This window comes from Cupressus sempervirens, chromosome 7 (genome assembly GCF_028749045.1).
Source record: "Cupressus sempervirens isolate cs-2001-9-10 chromosome 7, ASM2874904v1, whole genome shotgun sequence".
Lineage (NCBI taxonomy): Eukaryota > Viridiplantae > Streptophyta > Pinopsida > Cupressales > Cupressaceae > Cupressus > Cupressus sempervirens.
Window position 1 is genome coordinate 758,536,612 of NC_143124.1, and position 18,765 is coordinate 758,555,376.

General features: G+C 36.7%; 1 pseudogene across 4 annotated transcripts; it reads left to right on the plus strand.

The window, feature by feature from the left end:
• The first annotated feature begins 252 nt into the window (after positions 1–252).
• LOC149549493 (exocyst complex component EXO70B1 pseudogene) lies at positions 253–5,415 on the plus strand (annotated as a pseudogene). Of its 4 annotated transcripts, XR_016354095.1 has the most exons (3): positions 253–2,642; positions 4,560–4,753; positions 4,900–5,415. The product of XR_016354095.1 is annotated as an exocyst complex component EXO70B1 pseudogene, transcript variant X2 (transcript). The 4 variants fall into 4 exon arrangements; XR_016354094.1 differs by having other exon boundaries at positions 4,560–5,415; XR_016354097.1 differs by lacking the exons at positions 4,560–4,753; positions 4,900–5,415 and adding an exon at positions 4,025–4,275.
• The last annotated feature ends 13,350 nt before the right edge of the window (positions 5,416–18,765 follow it).

Sequence of the window (18,765 nt, forward strand, 5' to 3'; positions counted from 1 at the left end):
TAACAAAAAAGTCCAACTTAAACACTTCGTATTAGGTAGTCGTGCCACGGAAATTCGGTCAAGGAACGTTGAAGTCTGTCAAATTACGTAAAATTATCTTCAATCGATTTAAACTAATCTCAGATTACAAATTTAATCATGGAATATTTTACCGCCAAGTGAAAAATCCCTGGCGGTAATATAAAAATGTTTTACCACCAGATGAAAAAGTTTCCGAGAGTAACAAAGATTTGTTAGTACAAGAAGAGAAAAAGATCAACATTTGGTCAATGTGCGAAAATCTCAGTGAATCTTTCTTCCACAAGCTGATACTGAAATCCAGGCCAACTAACAAGGAGGGTTCGAATCGCCTACGCTTTATGATCTCTGAAAGAAAGGTACATAAATTCTTGTGAATCTATTGTAGTTTGTCCTAAAATGGAAAATCGGAAAGAGGTTTAGATGATAAAGATTATTAGGTGTGCTTTGATTTTCGGAAATTCTTCTGCCTATAATAATTCTCGTGTGGTAGAAGACCCTGAGCTTCCTGGATGTTTTCAAAACCCTAACTAATTGGAAAATAGTTCATGGAAGATGAATCTTTATCTAAAACGGGCTAGACACGGTAGTTAAAATTAGCATAAGCTAAGATTACTTATACGGTACGCCATGGCTGGGGGGGATGGAAAAGTTGGTGAGGTATATGTCTTAGCGGACGACATGGATCGTATCTTTTCGAAGCTAGACAGTCCGTTTGCCTGTATGAGAAGGTCTAAGAATTTTCGGAAGAGTGAGGGTTTTGTTGTCCCTGAGAATGTGGAGGAAGTGTTAGGGTGCCTGGAGGAGAGGATCGTGAAGAAATGGGAGTGCGAGGGTTTGATTTGGAGCGAGGAGACGGAGGAGGTGGATTTGTATTTGAAGGCAATTGATGATGTGCAGAATCTGGTTGATGGGTTGATTGAAATGCCGGAGGAGGGCAAGGATTTGGCATCTTTGCAACGGGCGGAGGATATTTTACATCAGGGTATTGCACATCTTGAGGAGGGGTTTAAGGCGCTTTTGGATAAGCATAGTGAGAGTGTGGATCCTGATTGGCTCTATGATTCCAAGTCTGGACCTTCTTTTAAGTCGAATTATGATGACAGGGCTTCGTGGAATTCTGATGAAAAAGAGGAAGAGGAGGACAAGGTGAAAGAAAAAGAGGAGAGGGAGAAGGAGGAGGATGAGGAGAACGTGCCTGTTGCGCAGCCTGTCAGTGATCTGAATTTTACAATCGACCTGCTGCCTGCTGAGGTAGTGAGCCTCTTGGAGGAAATTGTGGTACGGATGGACAGAGCAGGTTATATGACAGAATGCCGCCAGGAATATACGATGATTAGGAAGGTGTTTTTGGAGGAGAGTGTTTTCAGACTGGGTTTCGAGAAGATGAGCATTGAGGAAGTTCAGAAGATTCAGTGGGAGTTGCTTGAGATTGAGATCTCGAAGTGGATGCAGGCTCTGAAGGTGTCAGTGAATGTTTTCTTTTCAAGCGAGCGAAAGCTCTGTGAAAGGATTTTTGCAGGTCTTCCTTCTGTTTCAGAGACATGCTTCGGGGAGCTTGCAAAGGGGACAATTTTTGAACTTCTCAGTTTTGGTGAGGCAGTGGCAATCAGTCGGAGGGCACCCGAAAAGCTCTTCAAGATTTTGGATATGTACGAGACATTGAGGGATCTTATACCTGAAATAACCTGTGTATTTTCAGGTGAAATTGGTTCAGCAGTGAGGTCAGAAGCTTTTGCAGTTTGGATGCTATTGGGGGAAGCCGCTCGAGGAACATTTGTAGAGCTTGAGACTGCCATCCGGGGGGAAGTAGCCAAGAGCCCTGTACCTGGAGGAGCCATTCATCCCCTCACCCGGTATGTCATGAATTACATGAGACTTGCATGTGATTACAGAGCAACACTAGAGCAGGTTTTTAAAGAACCTGACGTGGCTAAAGTTGCAGGATCAGCAGACAGTCCTCTGGACAGCTCTGATGAGTTTTCTTCTGAAAGGGACATAACCAACAGGGAAAACCTGTCTCTGTTATCCATCCAGACAATTGCAATCATGGATCTCTTAGAAAACAATTTAGATGCAAAGTCAAGGCTTTACAAGGATCCAGCCCTGAGCTATGTTTTTCTCATGAACAATGGACGTTATATTGTGCAAAAAGTAAAAAACTCAGAAATCCACAGTTTATTGGGTGATAATTGGGTCCGTAAGCATTCCTCTAATGTCCGTCAGTATCATAAAAGCTACCAAAGAGTTGCTTGGGGAAAGATTCTTTCTTGTTTGAAAGATGAAGGCATTCACATCAGTGGGAACTTTTCCAGTGGTGTCTCGAGACCTGTGCTGAAAGACAGATTCAAGAACTTTAATGCTTTATTTGAAGAAATTCATAAGACACAGTCAACGTGGATTATTGGAGATGAACAACTTCAAACTGAGTTACGAATTTCTATTGCAGAGATGGTTATTCCAGCTTATCGTGCATTTCTAGGTCGGTTTCAACATTACCTGGAAAATGGTAGACATTCAGAAAAATACATCAAATATGGACCAGAAGATATAGAGGCTTACATAAATGAATTGTTCGAAGGGCCGAGCTCCATGACCCGCAGAAAATCGTTTCCAAACTGAAGGTCATTTGTTCCTCATTTGCAAGAAATCTAATGTCTTTTTGTGTTTTCCCTTGCTCTTATATGATTGTAACAATTAGTTTTGGCAGGATCTTTATACAAATAGTGATATTCTGTACCAATTCATGTACAAATAGAATCTGCCATTGTTTGCTGAATAAACAAACCATTATCTGTAGCTTATTTGTTTGTACATAATCTCCATTGTAATCAAGTGTAAGATTATGTAACAGAATAGTGATTTTGTGATTGCAATATCCTTTGCCAAAGTTAGCTTTCGTGCTTAGTTTTCTATTGTGGAAATAATGGATTCTGCACCAGAAAATAGTTGTCTCACCGCATATATATTATACTTATAATACTCTAGTTGTGACGTGAACATTTTCATTTTATGTATCAAACACTCTGGTGCTCTTGAATTTATTCCAGTGGTAAAAATCATAAAGCAGTTTTGGAAGTATTTCTGAATTTTATTGGGATGCTCTACATACTTCAAAGTTCAAGCATTTAATACTTTCTTGGATGACACCATCTTGAGCGATTTTAGCTTTTCAGTAGTAGTTCAATACTAAAGTATTGATGTTCATCAAAATTAGGATACATATTGCAGTTGAGCAATGTAGAAGCAAGATAGAAATTTTTTTTTTATTGTTTAGCCTATAAAAAAAGATTTTTTTAAAAAAATGAATAAAGGCTATCTAGTTTATGAAGAATGGGACTGCGAACAACATATTTTGTTGGGGCTTTTGCTGTTACAGAGGCTGTAAAACTAATTTCTGACAGATAGTCAAGAGCTTGTCAATCGACAGTCTTTATATGCATGCTTTAAATAGGTATAGAATCTTTAGATATTTTGACTTACTACCATTTGTTTATGATTTTATTACAGTGACCTGCTTCAATATTGTTCGACAAAAGTGAAGTGCTTTTATTCATCATTTATGCTTGTTCATAATTTATTTCAGCCCATTGTACTTTTTTGTTTCTTAATGTAGTTTTTCTGCAAAGTTTACTCTTCATATAGAAGAAACAAATGACCTAAGTTGAAAGATGACCTTTAAATGGCTATCAGGTAGTAATTTTGGGGTGTATCATGGACTCCCCTTGTATAATAGTTTGTGGGGGATGTCTTGGTGGCCAGTGCAGCGTCCAGACTGTTATTTTATATATTTTGGACCTGAGCTAGTCTCTACACTTTCACAGGAAAATTTCCTAACCTTGATATATTCCATTTTCAAGGGGTTCATGTTACTGAAACTGTTATCATTCAAGTTAATTAGTGTGAAAATTAATATATTTTAACTGATTCCTAGAGATACTACTACTAAGCTTGCTATTGTGTACCCTAATCTGGCGCTACCACCTTAATACTGTTGTCCTTTCAGGGAGATTGGACATTTACAGTGAGATTAGCCCATTATTATTGAAAAGCCATGAGCACTCAATTGCTTGTACAGTTTCCAGATTTATCTGTTTTTCTGTAGGGATCATTCAATAATATTTCCAGATTTCTTATTGGACTTTGGGTTATTCCTTGTACAGCTTCCTTAGGTTATGAGCACTCAATTCCTTGTACAGTTTCCTGATATGTCTGTTTTTCTGTAGGGATCATTTAATAATATTTCCAGATTTTTTATTGGACTTTGGGTTATTTTGTCATTGTTAGAGATATATTGGCAGTGAGAGACGTTTGTTAAAGGGAAGTGTTAAATCTGTTACTTATTATAGATGAATACATAAACGTTGCAACTATTGTATGCTGAGAACTTCTTCAAGACCTCTCTTTTTCTGAATAAGTTTTCAAAGAAGATCAAATGAACTTGTTAGTGGAACTTTTTAAGAATTTGTTGAGATCATCAGCAATGTTTAGATGGTTTGCTGCAAAGATTTGGCCTTAATGACAGTCATCTTAAATTTCAGACCAACATCATAACAACAGACATGGACCAAAAATGAAAGATGCACCTGAAAATTTGCTCAGTTGCTGGGGCCTGTCATCCTTTTAAAGTCGTTATTGCTGGCAAAGGCCTTGGGAAAGAGATTACTGAAAGGACAATATAAAAGGCCGCGAGCAACCTCCAGAATATGCTATCCATGACCACTTCAATGAAATTGTAGGTGCTGTATTTGATTTTTTAATTTCACTTGTGGGGTACACTTTCTTGGTTCCAGTGTTCTTTTTGCTGCATTTACAGCAAGGTTGTGTTGAGCGGCAACCCTTTATTGAAGATTTGTCATGAAATTGTATGTATGTTTCCAGAATAAAGCTTCAACTTTTTCATTGTAGCAAACTCACTTTAAGCAGAATCTTTTATGACAAAAGGTTCTCTGCTGACCAAAAGAAGACATATGCGAGGTATCATGCAGATGATATGTTTCCATGTGCCTCCATAGCACTGCAGCCATCTAAGGCAATCAAGATGCTATTAGTGGAAGCATTTTCTCAAACTGCTATAAATGTTGCCCTGCAGATTTTTGCGTTTTAGGATGGAAGCTGAAATTTCTATAGAACAAAAGCTAAAGAATTTCCTACAATACATAAATGAGAAGCAGCCATTGTGACAATATAGACAATTCTCTATTTGATTTAAAGTGTTGAAAAAGCAGGTCCTTCTAAGATAGAGAAATGATCTTGGAAACAGCCAATTGTAGAGAACTCGACAAACATTTTTCATAGCCCATAGGTATTATGTTAGAAAGACACTGATTTCTTTTTGAGTTGTATTCATGACAGGAAGGAAATGATCAAATCTGGTAAAGGTCTGTATTTCTATCATGAACAGTACTTGTTAAGCACCTTATAATTTGTAGCTGTTAGTCATTAGTTTTGCAATTGCCCATCTGCCAATACAAGAGAAAGAACCCCAAATTCTCAGTAGATTTTGCCTAGTCCAGCCTGTAGTTCTGGATGATCTGCCCAAAAAAATTCCAATGTGGATGAAACAAGTGATTTGGCCCTTTGGATTTTTTTTGTGCCCTAATAGACAATGCTATAAATTGTCCAAGTATAATTGTGGGTTCTATTGGTCCACCAATGTCACAGGACTAATAAGTTTGTTACTACAAAACATAAAAGTAAAAAATTAAGAGAAAAAGGAAAATAAGATCGCAAATCATCTAATGATGTATTGATGATATGGAATCTATTAAATTTCTTCTGTTGCATGTTTCCTTCTTCGTAATAGTAGATTATTTCTATGACATGTTGCCTCTTTTGCAACAGTAGGCTCACTTTCTAAGTTCTAAAAGGTCAGACAAGAGCACGCAGCACCATCTCTTTGACCTTTGTTGATGTGTATTGCCTTTCTATGAATGCTTTTACTTTTGCCTTATTGTTATGTAATATATTTAACAAGAAAGGGAGAAAAAAACATTATTGATGTCCACAGATAAACCAACAGGGGTAATGATACTCACAAAATAAAGTCAAGTATAAAAACAGAATTACTAATGTACCATGACAAAATCTTAGATTTTGAAAAGCAGGTAAAAGCAAAGCACAAAAGAAATGCATCTTGTACTACTTTATGGAACAGGGACAAAAGATCAAAACTAATAGTAGGGTTACAACACAAGTCTCGTCCTAAGACATCTGATCCTCAGCTACAAGAAGCTGTGATTAACATATTTATATTTAATTTGGAATTTAAAATCCTTACAAGCTGAGCTCTTGTTTAAATTCCATGGATCACCTAACCTGATAGGTGATGGGTCCATGTGAAATGTGGCCTTGCACCTCAACTTCTTCAAGAATTCCATAGCTGTCGGCTCAACCGTGCACCGTAAGAAATTGTAGCTTTCCTAATCATTGACATGTCTTCAAGGAGCAGCACTTGCCAAGTCAGAGCGGGCGGCACTATGTACTTAATTAGACCTTGCCTGAAGTTAAGGCTAAAAAAGCTTTAGGAGAAAGGCAATGTAGAAAGCAAGACCAGATTTACACTGTACCACAATGCCTAAATACAGAATTTAACATTTATTTTGTGAAACATTGGCTTTAACAGCCAACCCTTGGTGTGTTAATCAGCCAACATCGTGGCCTGAAAGAAGCTTGAGACTTGCAAATAGGATCTCAGGGTTCCTCGCCTATCATCTCCTATTCACTTAAGACACTAGTTTAGATGCGTGCATCATATAGATCCTTTGGCACTTGTAGAAGGCTCTCCTTTGCTACACGTCTAATTAAGCCCTTGGATATGAATTTAACCCCTGAAGGTTTATTTTGAAAAGGTAACTTACATGGATATTTAAACGATGTTGATCTTTACTAGAATCTTTGGGTTGCTTACTTCTAAATCCTGGAAACAAATGATGCTTTGGAATCTCCTAGCTACTTTAAGCATTTCAATAGCTTCTGACTTCCTTGTTGATTGAAGATTGCACAAGCAGAATGTATAAAATATGATTAGCTGATGACATCCTTAATTGAGGGAATATGAAAATAATTAAATCTATGTTGAGCCACAGTGAATTGCCTATCACCAGCAGAATTCTGTTAAATTTGCATTTCTGCATTATTTTGAACTCCAAGTCAGCCAGGATTCTGTCATGTTTATGGGCATCCATTTAAAATCTTGCAACATCTATTAAAGTTTGAAGATACATAGACAAATAGCTAAACATGATTAACTGATTACATCCTTAATTGGAGCAATACGAAAAATATATAAATCCATGTTGAGCTGCAAGTGCTTTACTCTAATATTCTGGTATAACTTTAACACGGCCAAGATTGTCATGCTTTTGGGGATTGATTTAAAAATCTTGTAGCTAGTAGGTGTGATAGATGATGCAGGAGTGTATACATCCATTTCCTCGTTTCAATCTTTCAAGAACAGTCCAAATTCATTCTGTATATGTATATATAGCAATTGAATGCATTCTGGATGCCTATTTTTAACATTAAGCTGAATCTCTGACAGTACCTTACAACATTAAACATTTAGGGTCACCATATTAAAACAATCTTGTTTTGTGCAAATTCATGCCATATTGTAATGAGAATAGGATGTATTTACACCACTTCTAATTGTTATTGCTAGTCTTCAGACACAAGATATTTTACATAGGTTGTCATCTTACTGTTTATCTTCAACTGGTCACACAAGGTATTTGACATAGGTAACTTCTACATTTTAGAATTTTTACTTGTGAAGTCTACACCCTGGAGTCAATGACCTGCTTTAACTTGTAAGCTGCCTGAAGACGGAGCCTCTGAAGAAACATTCTTTGTTTTCCTCAATCTGATCATTTTGGACCATTTTAATTGTGTAGAGGCAGTTTGTAAGTATTTCTGTAGCCATCAAAATATGTAGCTATTATCACAGCTGGATTCTAACGATAATGATGAATTTGGCACCCCTTAGACCAAATTGGTCTGTAGGATCTATCAAAATACATCATTTAGATGTACATTGTAAATTGTCTCCAACTTCCCTTTGCATTGATTAAATCACCATCTCTCTCCAGAAGTGTTTATGTGGGAATGTCATTGTAAAAATTGTCATCAATATTGCATTCCTTATTTTTGTTTTGTTCCCCTGAAAATAAAAATGGATAATAACCATTCATAAAAACATGTATGATATAGATAGACGACTATACATTTTCCAGTGTCATTTCTATGTTTGAAGATGGCAGAGATGAAGGTGTAACATGGAAGGTTTTGAAGTGGCAATGGAATTTTGAAGTTCCAGAAAGTTACTTCCCACCTTATTACCATCGCTTTCAGCAGTGTTTATATGCAACTATCATCGTAGAAATTGTCATCAATGTTACATTCCTTATTTTGTTTTGTTCTCCTGAAAAATAAAAATGGATGGTAACCATTGATAAAAATATTTATTATGATATAGAAACAAGACATATTTTTTACAAAATCATTTCTATGTTTGAACATGATAGAGATGGAGGTGTAAGATAAAAGGTTTCGAAGTGCTAGTAGATTTTTGAAGAATTAGAATGTTATTTCTCACTTTTTTAAGGATAGGGCATCTTAGAACACGTGGTGTATGCCTACAATTTTGTTTTTGACCCGCAACCCTTTACAATCAGATTTTGAATAGATCTGGAATCTGCAACCAGGACATTGTCAAAGGATAAAACATTGAAATCACTAAACAACTAGAGGCAAAAAGTCCTGAAGACGACCAAGGGAAAAACCAAGCAACCCTCACAAACTAAAACAAATAGCAAGTAGCAAGCAACCTTATCTTGCCTTGCCAAATAACTAGTCATAGGGCGATCATCAACCTCAGAGACAAGACCAACAAAGTGAACATTCCTCTCAACAAGTGAAGTACAACCAACAGAAATGATAGCCATATCACAAGCAACAATAGTCTAAGACAAATTACCACACACATCTAGTATGTGAACAAGAGGAATAGCCACTTGTCTATCCTCAACCCCTCCCCATCAGGGGCCAAAACAACTTGAGAAGAAGCCTCAAGATGTTGAAATTCCCTCCTAACCACCTATGAGAAACTCCTTTGAGTTTTAGATTTCTTCACCACTATAAAATGTTGTATAGAAGCACCATCCCACCATTTATTTTTGTCTAAACCACATTGAGGAGCGTGACTTGTTTTAGAACATCTAGACTAGAAGGGAATCCCTACATAGTCAAATGTTTGAACCTACCCTTTGAAGACCTTATTAATCCTTCAGATACCTTACTAATATTTCAGCAAGCAAACTCTTAAACACATTTGTAATACACAAAATTGACACATTGCCATGCTAAACCAATTTTGGTCTATTCAATCAATTCTAAGTCCTATTTTACTAGGCAATTTTGTTTTTTGATAATCTCTACTCGACCTAAGAGTCAAATGCAGAAAATCATTAATCGGTACTAATCACTTACTTTAATTAATTCCTGAATATTCATTGAATTGGCTAAATTAACCTATTAATTGAATTAATTGAATTATAAGTCCTAGTACTTTGATTAAATTAAATTCACCCCTTTTAGCTAATATACACGAGGAATTAAATATATTTGATTTAATTAAATATTCTCATTCAAATTGTTGAATTTAATTATTCAATTTAGAATACTCAATTATGAAGTCATATTTAATTTCCTTAAATGAAATATCTTCTCCAAATCTTCTCTTCAGTTCAAAAATGGAAACTTTGAGTTGATTGAAATCAGAAAAGGAAAGAAATCAATTAACTCCTTATTCCACTCAAAAGAAATTAGTTAACTTCCTTTTCATAAGGAAACTTTCTATTCTGACTGAATCTGCTTCTCATCTCGACCATTCATTCAATTTGATCTAAACCATTGATCAAATTCTTGGATTCTATTTAAGAAACCCTAACTCCTTATTTTAAAAGAAGAAGTTTGAATTGAATTCGCATCGAATTTATGCTGGAATATCTACTCATTTTGCTCATACATCTATAGCTTTAATTTCTTGCATTATAATATCATCTTAATGTTAAAATGCATTCATTTAACATAGTATGCTCTTTTATTTTTTAGCTTAATATGCATTCCATATAGATTTAATATTGCGTTCTCATATAGTTTAAGCAAAATCCTTTGTACTATAGGTTTGGTTGCTGGCTTCTCGTTCTGAGAGCAAGGGCAAAATCCATCTAGTTAGAAGGCAACAGGTCGATTTGCCAAATTATTTCAGATGAACGATTCAATGTTCATTCTGGAATGGTTTCACATGTAAGGATTGTGTTGAAGTGTGGTTAATTAATTGGCCATAGTTAACACATACATTTATCGCGCCCACCATGGGGCCAAGAAATCAAGTTTTCTGGCCTCATCTATTCTGTTTTTTGCAATTTTAATTATTCTATCATTGTCATCCATACAGATTTCCAATTCTCGCACAAGAAATCTCATTTTTGCGCAAAAAATTGAAGATTTCACCCCTTTCATTGCACTTCCTTGTGCGAAAAAGTGTATAAATGTGTGGTTTCTCGTGCGGTATGCATCATTTTCTCGCATAGGCCTGTGCATGATTTTGCGCAAAATTTTGCATCAATATACGCAAATGCAGTTTTCAGAATTCAGTTTTATCATTATGATTTGACTAATAGTGTTTTCTGAAGCATTTTCTTTTTGATTTCTGGTTTTCCAAGAACTTGACAGTGGTTTGCAAGACGCTCGCCGAAGACACCTTATGAAAACACTTGAAACATGTTCTGACTATGTGATTGTAAGACGTTTGTCGAAGACACGCATGTCAAAGAAATCATTTCAAACCCATTTAAACGTCATGTCTTCTTTTATTGTTTTTTACACAGTGTATAAATAGGGCTAGTGAACTTCGTAGGGTGCAAGACAGAGGAATAGGGGAGTATGCTCTTTGCTACTTGGAAGTGATGCCCAAGAGAAAATCAAAAACCTAGATACTTTTGAAAGATGGCATTCGAGGGAGGCATGCTAGTGGTTCTCTTGTATGAGTCTTTTCTATGAAGGGATGATGATTTCTTTTTAGGGAATCAAAATCTTGAGAAAGGACAAGTTTGGATCGATTAAGCTAACTTGGTGATGATAAGATAGATAAGATAAGATAAATTTATTAATGTCTAACAAAAGATCACATCGTGGGTCTATGGGACTGGAAGCTTACAACAAGGAAAAAGCAGACAAATGGAGCACCAAACGGTGTCCAAAAAAGAACAAGCACAACAAAAGAAGAAGAAAGCAGGAAACATCACGGAAAAGATTAGGTATCCGTCTTCACAGGGAAAAAGTCCAACAGTGACTGATCTGTGCAGCTACCAGAAGCCCTATGATGAATATGTCTTGCATGTTTAGTCAAGGTGATGAGGTAGAGGAGTATGCTCTTTCCCCTTGAGGGAAATCAGAAACTTGACCCTTAGATCTGAACCACTAGTACGAGTCAACCTTTAGAGGTCCTATCAAAGCGATCCAACCTCCGAGAATGACCCAAGTGAGAACACTGCTTTTGCCGGAGATTCCAACTCACTATAATAAAGAAGCTTTGTAGAGAGAAAGACTCCAAAGCCATATTAATTTCCTCTTCTTCATTTTGATATTACATATCAAGAAGAGGCTTTGTAAAATGCACTGGCAGGTGTCGGCCCCAGTCTTGCTAGTCAAGTGTGTGCACTTATAGATGTTGGTGTGGGCTCTTGGTCTCAACTTCGTTTGCGAAGCCACTAGGGATTAATATGAATGGAAGTCAAGTAAAAACCTCTTTGTTAGTTGTTGTATCACCTAGTTTAGTAGTGTAACATGAATACTAGCTATTAAGGAAAGCATTAACAATACTAAAATGAGTAAGCACTTAAGATAGGACTGATTTGTTATCACCACAAATGGAGGCAAACCAAGAATGGTAAGCTCCAAATGATATAACACAATGATGCAATAGATTTGTCCCTGATTTAAGGTATGTGTGCTCACAAGTATAGCTCAAGCTTCAAATGGATGGATGGGGTGAGTGAGATAAGGTTGCAACAATGGAGTCATGGAGTGATTTTGCCATTATAATGGTATTTTGGTAGTTTATGAGTCTCAAAATAGCATTATAACTTTGCATGGAAGGTGGATTCTATTTAGTGAAGGGAGGAGGTTTAATTTATAGGCCAAGGGTTGGAGGAATGGAGGGCCAAGATGCAAGGATGGCAAGATGGTGAGGGAGGGCTAGGATGCACTCAAAGGGGAGCACATGGATTGTGCTTGTTTAGCACCAATGGGGAGGTGACACTTGTCACAAGGAGGATGAATGTGAGAGGATAGGATAAGGGTTGGTCAAAGGCTTGATGAGGGTGGTTGAGTATGTAAGAGTCATGAGTGAGGATGTAAGAGCCATTAAGAGGAGTGTAAGAGATATTTGAGGGTCATTTATGTTGGAGGGTGAGGGTGAGGATGAGATTGTTGACTTTGGTTTGGGTTAGCAAGTCTTAACCCATGCTTATGATTGTGCACATGTTTAGGAGGGAGATTAGGATTAGCTTAGAAGGGGGGTTAGGTGTTGAGTGATTTGGCTTTGATGGGATGGGTTAGTTAGGAGGCTAAGTGAGTTTAGTATGGGTGAATGGGTTGGATTAGGGGTTAGGATAAGGTTTAGGAAGGTTTTTGGATTTTAGATATTTTATTAAATAAAATAGGAGTATGGAATTAAATTGAATAGATTTAATGGTTTATCCAATTTAATAGAGGAATAGGGATTTAATTGATAAATTGATTTTGGGTGATCATTTGATTTTATCAATTGGATTATAGTTAATTAAATAAATAAATTAACTTAGGGATGACGATTAATTAATTAAATAGTAAATATTCAATCAATAATATCCTAGGAGATGACTAAATATGATTACTTATTGATGTAATCAGATTTAGGTATCTACAGTTGCTACCTAGTTCACCTCCGAAAGGGAGCATAGTCTTTGTGCAAGGAGGGGGAAGAATCTCTCCTATAGATACTCACCATAGGCATGTACTTGGACGCTGGAAGGTGGTATACATGCTTGACCCCTACCACAAGGGTGTTCATTCAATGTGTATGTTATTGAGTCCTTGGAATACACCAAAAACACGGACACCCTCTAGTGGGGTGACACGGCTGTGTGAGGTGAACGCATGCACATAAGTTGTGAGACAAAGGTTTTACTTCCTCTACCATTTTTGGTTATAGGGATAAAGCGTGTCTTTTTTAGTCTTTATACTTGTCCAAATCTGTCAAACAAACTAAAGGTCAAGACTCCCTCGTCCCCCTGAGTTGCTTTGCCCTCGATTGGATTGTTTGCGACTACTGCTTACTTCTCGCGTCTATCTAAAAACAACTATATTTTTGAAAACCAAAATGCTGTCTAAAAACTTGAAAACCATCTTGCTACCTGTCTAAAATTTGTAAACACAACTGTCATCTATTCAAAATTGTCGAAAACATTGAAAATCTCTTTAAAATCCAATCAAAGTTGTTAGTCTGGTCCCCTTTCTTGCACCCAGTTTTGCAAATTTTTGCGCCAGAATACTTTTTATCAACAATTCCTTGTGTGGCTCTATGCAAGTCCTCGGGCGACTCCCTGCAAATCTCTACGCAAGATTTTGCAAAACAATGTCTTTTGTGCCAGTTATGTCCTTTTGTCAATCTATCAACTCCTCGCACGACTCTATACAAGTCCTCGCGTGAGAAAACTGTCCAAAAATTGTTGTTCTGAATCTTCGCCTACTTCTTTGTGCTTTCTCGCGCAGTTCCCTAAGAATCCTCGCACAAGATCTTGTCTTGAAAACTGTCAAACTGTCATGTCAGAGTTATCTGAGCTCCAATTTTGATCTGTGTCTGCAACATTTTACACTTTTGTGTCTGCAAACAATGCCAAACAGTGACCTCTTGCTTAGTTGAAAACTTATGATCTATGCATGAACTAGTCTCCTCACTTGTTTATCTTATTCTGTCCTTTTGTGTTCGTCATACTTTGTGTCACAATAGTCATAATTCCTGGTTGTTCTAGCCATTACTTAGATGACTCGTATCCAAGTATACACTCTTATCTCACTTTGAGGCTATGTTCTTGTGTGGTCCTTGTCTAGGCTTTTGCTTTTCACCATTGTTTGTGGTTGTAAACATTACACTATTCCTCTGTCTACAATGGGCTTAGGTTCTAAAACTTGGTTGTCACTACTTGAAACATAGTACATCAAAATGAAAAGCAATAAATACACTCAGTCTAATGTTCCTAGTGAGGAATAAGAGATTCTAATTGCAAACATGAAGAAACAAATTAAAACAATAAGCACTCAACTTCAAAGACTAAAAGAACAAGACACATCTTTGAGCACATTCTCCTTGCAAAGTTATTCCAATTCCTCTAAAACTTCTTATGATGTTGAAAACCAAACCCTTGGAAAACAGTGCAACAACACCCAAGAAATCTAAAGGTATCTTTGAAAACAAACCTTGGGAATTTAAACCAAACCGTGATTTCACACCTTTGGGAAAATCTTATGAATTAACCTTGGAAGAACTTCTTGAAGAAAAACTCATTATTTTACCTAAGGTCACTTTGGTGGGAGTTTCCTTTTTGAGTAACTATTGTGACTATCATAGACATAATTTACATAAAATTGCACATTGTAAGGAGCTGAAAAACAAGATCCAAGATCTCTTTGATAATGGCATAATTCAAAAATTGAATCTCTCATCTACTAAAGATTCTACTGTCAAGAAGGATCAACATAATGAAACCAAGTCTAGTAATGGTTTAAATGTGACACTTATATCTTCCAACATACAACCACCTTCTAAAGGGTCCAATCTTTCCAACACATATTCACCAAACAAAGAACTCGCTACTCCCCTTGTTGACTATGTATACCCTCAAGGATTGCCTTTAAAAGAAACTCAAGCCAAGAAATATTGGGCTACAAGTCTTTTCACTACCTTCAGAGATCATATGTCTTCATGCCCTGTTATGCCTATGAAGTCCAAGTAATTTTCCTCCTGAACTTCAAGACCCTATTATGCAAACTCTAGGAAAAGATTCGAATACAGATTCAAATACTCCCTCATCCTTGAAATTGGTTTCATGTCAAGAGGACTACTTAAACGATGAAGAAACAAGTGTTGATCAAGACTAAGATTCCTTCATCCCCTTTCAAATCTTCCAAGATCTCATGCTTCCATCTCAAGAGCCACATAGTCCTCCATCTCCCATGTCATGCACCTCTACTAAGCAAGATCAAGATATTCCCTCCACCATCCCTAAGGATATTACTAAAGACCAAGAGAAGGATACTTTTCCTATACTACCTAAAATTCCTTTTGAAAAGAAAAGTGTTCCCTCACCCTCTTGTTCTACCTCAATACATTCACTTCAAAACTATGCTCAAGCTTTAAATACTCCTGTCAAAGGTATTGCTCCTATAACAATTACTCATAAATATATTGATGGCTTTGGTCATGTTGCTCACTCTAAAGATGTTGATATCCCTACTCATGGTCCATTCACATCTTCTAAATCTATCCTTGGTCCCCATCCATCTAAGTTAAAACCTTCAAGTCTTTCATCCATATTGGGACCTTATGTTCCTCTATCTCCTATTCCCACTCTCATCTCATTACATGTTCCTCCTACCCTACCTCAAGATCAACAAAGATACACATACTTGAACTCTTCACATTCACCTTTTCATCTAAACCAGTCATATTGGCCTCATTCATCCACAAGTCTCAAGTCCTTTGGAAGCAATTTGGATGATCAACTCAAACACAAGTGCATGAATCCATCTTCAAAAGTTCATTGTGTCTCCTCTAATTGACATGTGAATGTTAAGAAAGAAAATACTCAAAAGAGACCACAAAGGTCCACTATTCAAAGAGCTCAACCAAATAAAGTGTGGGTTCTTAAATTTGTTATTGAAGAAATGTGTTCCAGAGCATCTAATGAAAAATCAAAAGCTATATGGATTCCCAAGTCTCATTTGAAGGACTTGAATATTGAAAGCAAATTAAAGTTGACATTCAAGCTTCCAAAGGCTTCCACTCCATCTTCTTCCCAACATCTTCCCAAAAAGGTTTCAAAACCTTCTACTACACCTTCCTCCAAAATGGCTCTGCTGCCTCATATATCTAAGCCTCCATCTATTTTGTCCATGATTTCCCCATGATTCCATCATCCTTCAAGGTGTGTTTCAATGTTGATTTTGCCTGATATCTCATCCACCCTCATGAAATCCTCTAAATCTTATGCCTACTTGCTATCCTTGCTTGTTTTAGTCTCCCAAAACCAACAACCTTATCCTCCATGTACCTCTCATTTTCCTATAATTTCCCTTCCGTCACCTTATTAGCATCTTTGAGTGTACTTTTCTATGGCCTTGGCTTATCATAACTTATCTTTCTTATAGCCATGCTATCTAACTTGAGAAAGCTTGAGCTCTTTCTGAATTTTTTTTTAAAATGAAAAAAATGAAAAAAGTGCCTTGGTGAAAACCACTTCTTGTGGCATCTTGGTAGCAAAAGTAAAGAAAAATAAATTCATCCTATGGTGAAAACCACTTCTTAAGGCACCTTGGATAAATACCATGATGAAAACCTAGTAAATAGGCATCATGTGTAATTCTTCCATCCATGACATCCTATCATGATCTTGCTTATCTTTTTGATGTCCTCATTCTCAAAGTCATTCACTCATAACGTCCATAACAAACTTTTCTATCCTATTTAGTTAACCCTTTGGTCTTGATCAATGAAAGAAAGAAGAAAACTCAGTTCTTAGCAATCTATTAACATGGTCATTTTCTCGGATTACTTATGTGATATCCTTCACTAAACCATGAGCTTATATTGCTATATACTTTTTCCCTAGCTTGAGTAATCTTGGAAAGACTTTCCTTGAGGGTAACATTCATCACTTCCTTGCCTATCCATCTTTGCTTATCCACTAACTTGCTACTACATCTTCTCCTACACCTTGCTAGACACTAGAACAAAATGATATGATCCTGCTTGAGAGCTAGTAATCTTTGAAAAAAGGCTAAAAATTGCAAAATGTCTTGAAAAGAATCATTACCTTGGTGAAAACCTAGCAATAAGTAGCTTGGTAGTACCAATTTTTTTTGAAAAAATACAAAAAAAAATAAAAAATTGAAAAAAAAAAAATCTCTGTCAAGAAGGTGAAAACCTGGTAAATAGGCGCCTCTTGTTCAAAATGTTGTATCTTATAGTGCATCTTCTAGCTTCATGTATAGTTGCTTTCCTGCTTTAGTTTGTTGCTTTTTCTCATGTATCCATAGATTGAATCTTGTCATAACTCGGGGTCAACGCCCTACAGTGTCATAGGGATCTCTTTACTCACTAGTAGTTCTAACTGCATATGCCTACTGTCACTTGTGTCACTTTTGAGATTCCTCTAACGAAAGATCTCTCACAATAGTCACCAGTTGTTCTAACTGTGTCTGTCTATTGTTGCTAGTGTCACTTTGAGATTCCTCTCACAAAAGATCTCTCACGCTAGTCACTAGTTGCTCTAAGTGTGTCTTCCTACTATCACTACTGTCACTTTTGAGATTCCTCTTACGAAAAATCTCTCGCATCAGTCACCAGTTGTTCTAACTATGTCTACCTATTGTCGCTAGTGTCACTTTTGAGATTTCTCTCACAAAAGATCTCTCGCGCTACTCACCAGTTGTTATAACTATGTTTGTCTATTGTCGCTCAATTTCCTTCCAAGGTTTTCTTATTGAAGATTCCTCTTTGACTTCAGTCACTAGTTGTTCTAACTGTGTTTGTCTACTGTTATCACCCTACTAAAGAGATTTCTTTCATATATGTTCTAAACATTGACACTTGACATCAATCCTATGAAACAAAACTGAACTCAAAATGATGAACTTGTTTGGGATATGCTGAGCTTTTCTTTGTTTGTTTTCCTTTTGCTTTATCATGTCTCTTTGAGAAACTTGATGATGTCTCTTTTGACTAGAGAAATGAGGACTTGGGGTATGATCTTTTATTTTATTTTTGTTTGTAGTTTAGTTCCAATGATCTGAAGCATCCCTATAAAAGGGGCATCCACTATAAGAGCCTCCATCTTGTATTGGATGGTCGTGTGTACCTCGACTCCTTTTATATGGATATATTAATGAGGTTGATTTTCTCCTTGCTTTTTGGAGTGAATTCTTCATGCTACAATAAATACTGATACTCGTCTTGCTAAGTGAACGTACGAGTCACTGTGAGTATACCTAGCACACTTTTGTCTTAGGTTACAAATGTAAGGGTCGTTGCAGATAGAATACTTACTGATTACTTAAGCATAAGAAGGATCTCTCGTGTGTCTGTGTGTCTTCACGCAAGAAACATTCTGGTCATCCTAGTGTTTATGCTCTAATGCTTATGTTTGCTTGCTATATCAAAATGGACAAATGTTATGGTCATTCTGGCTTCTTGTGCCTCGAATGCTTACATTTAATCCTAACAAAACTAGAATAGATGTCCTATTTATATTTTCCATGATTGCAATGTCAGTGGAAATTGTACGACATCTAGGATTTCTCTACATGCTCAGTGATGATAATTTTCGAAGCTTGGTTACCAAACTTAGGGTTGCATCTAGCATAGGGCTATGTAACGCCCTGCTCAGGAACCCAAGAGAAATAAACCTAACATGTTACAATGTT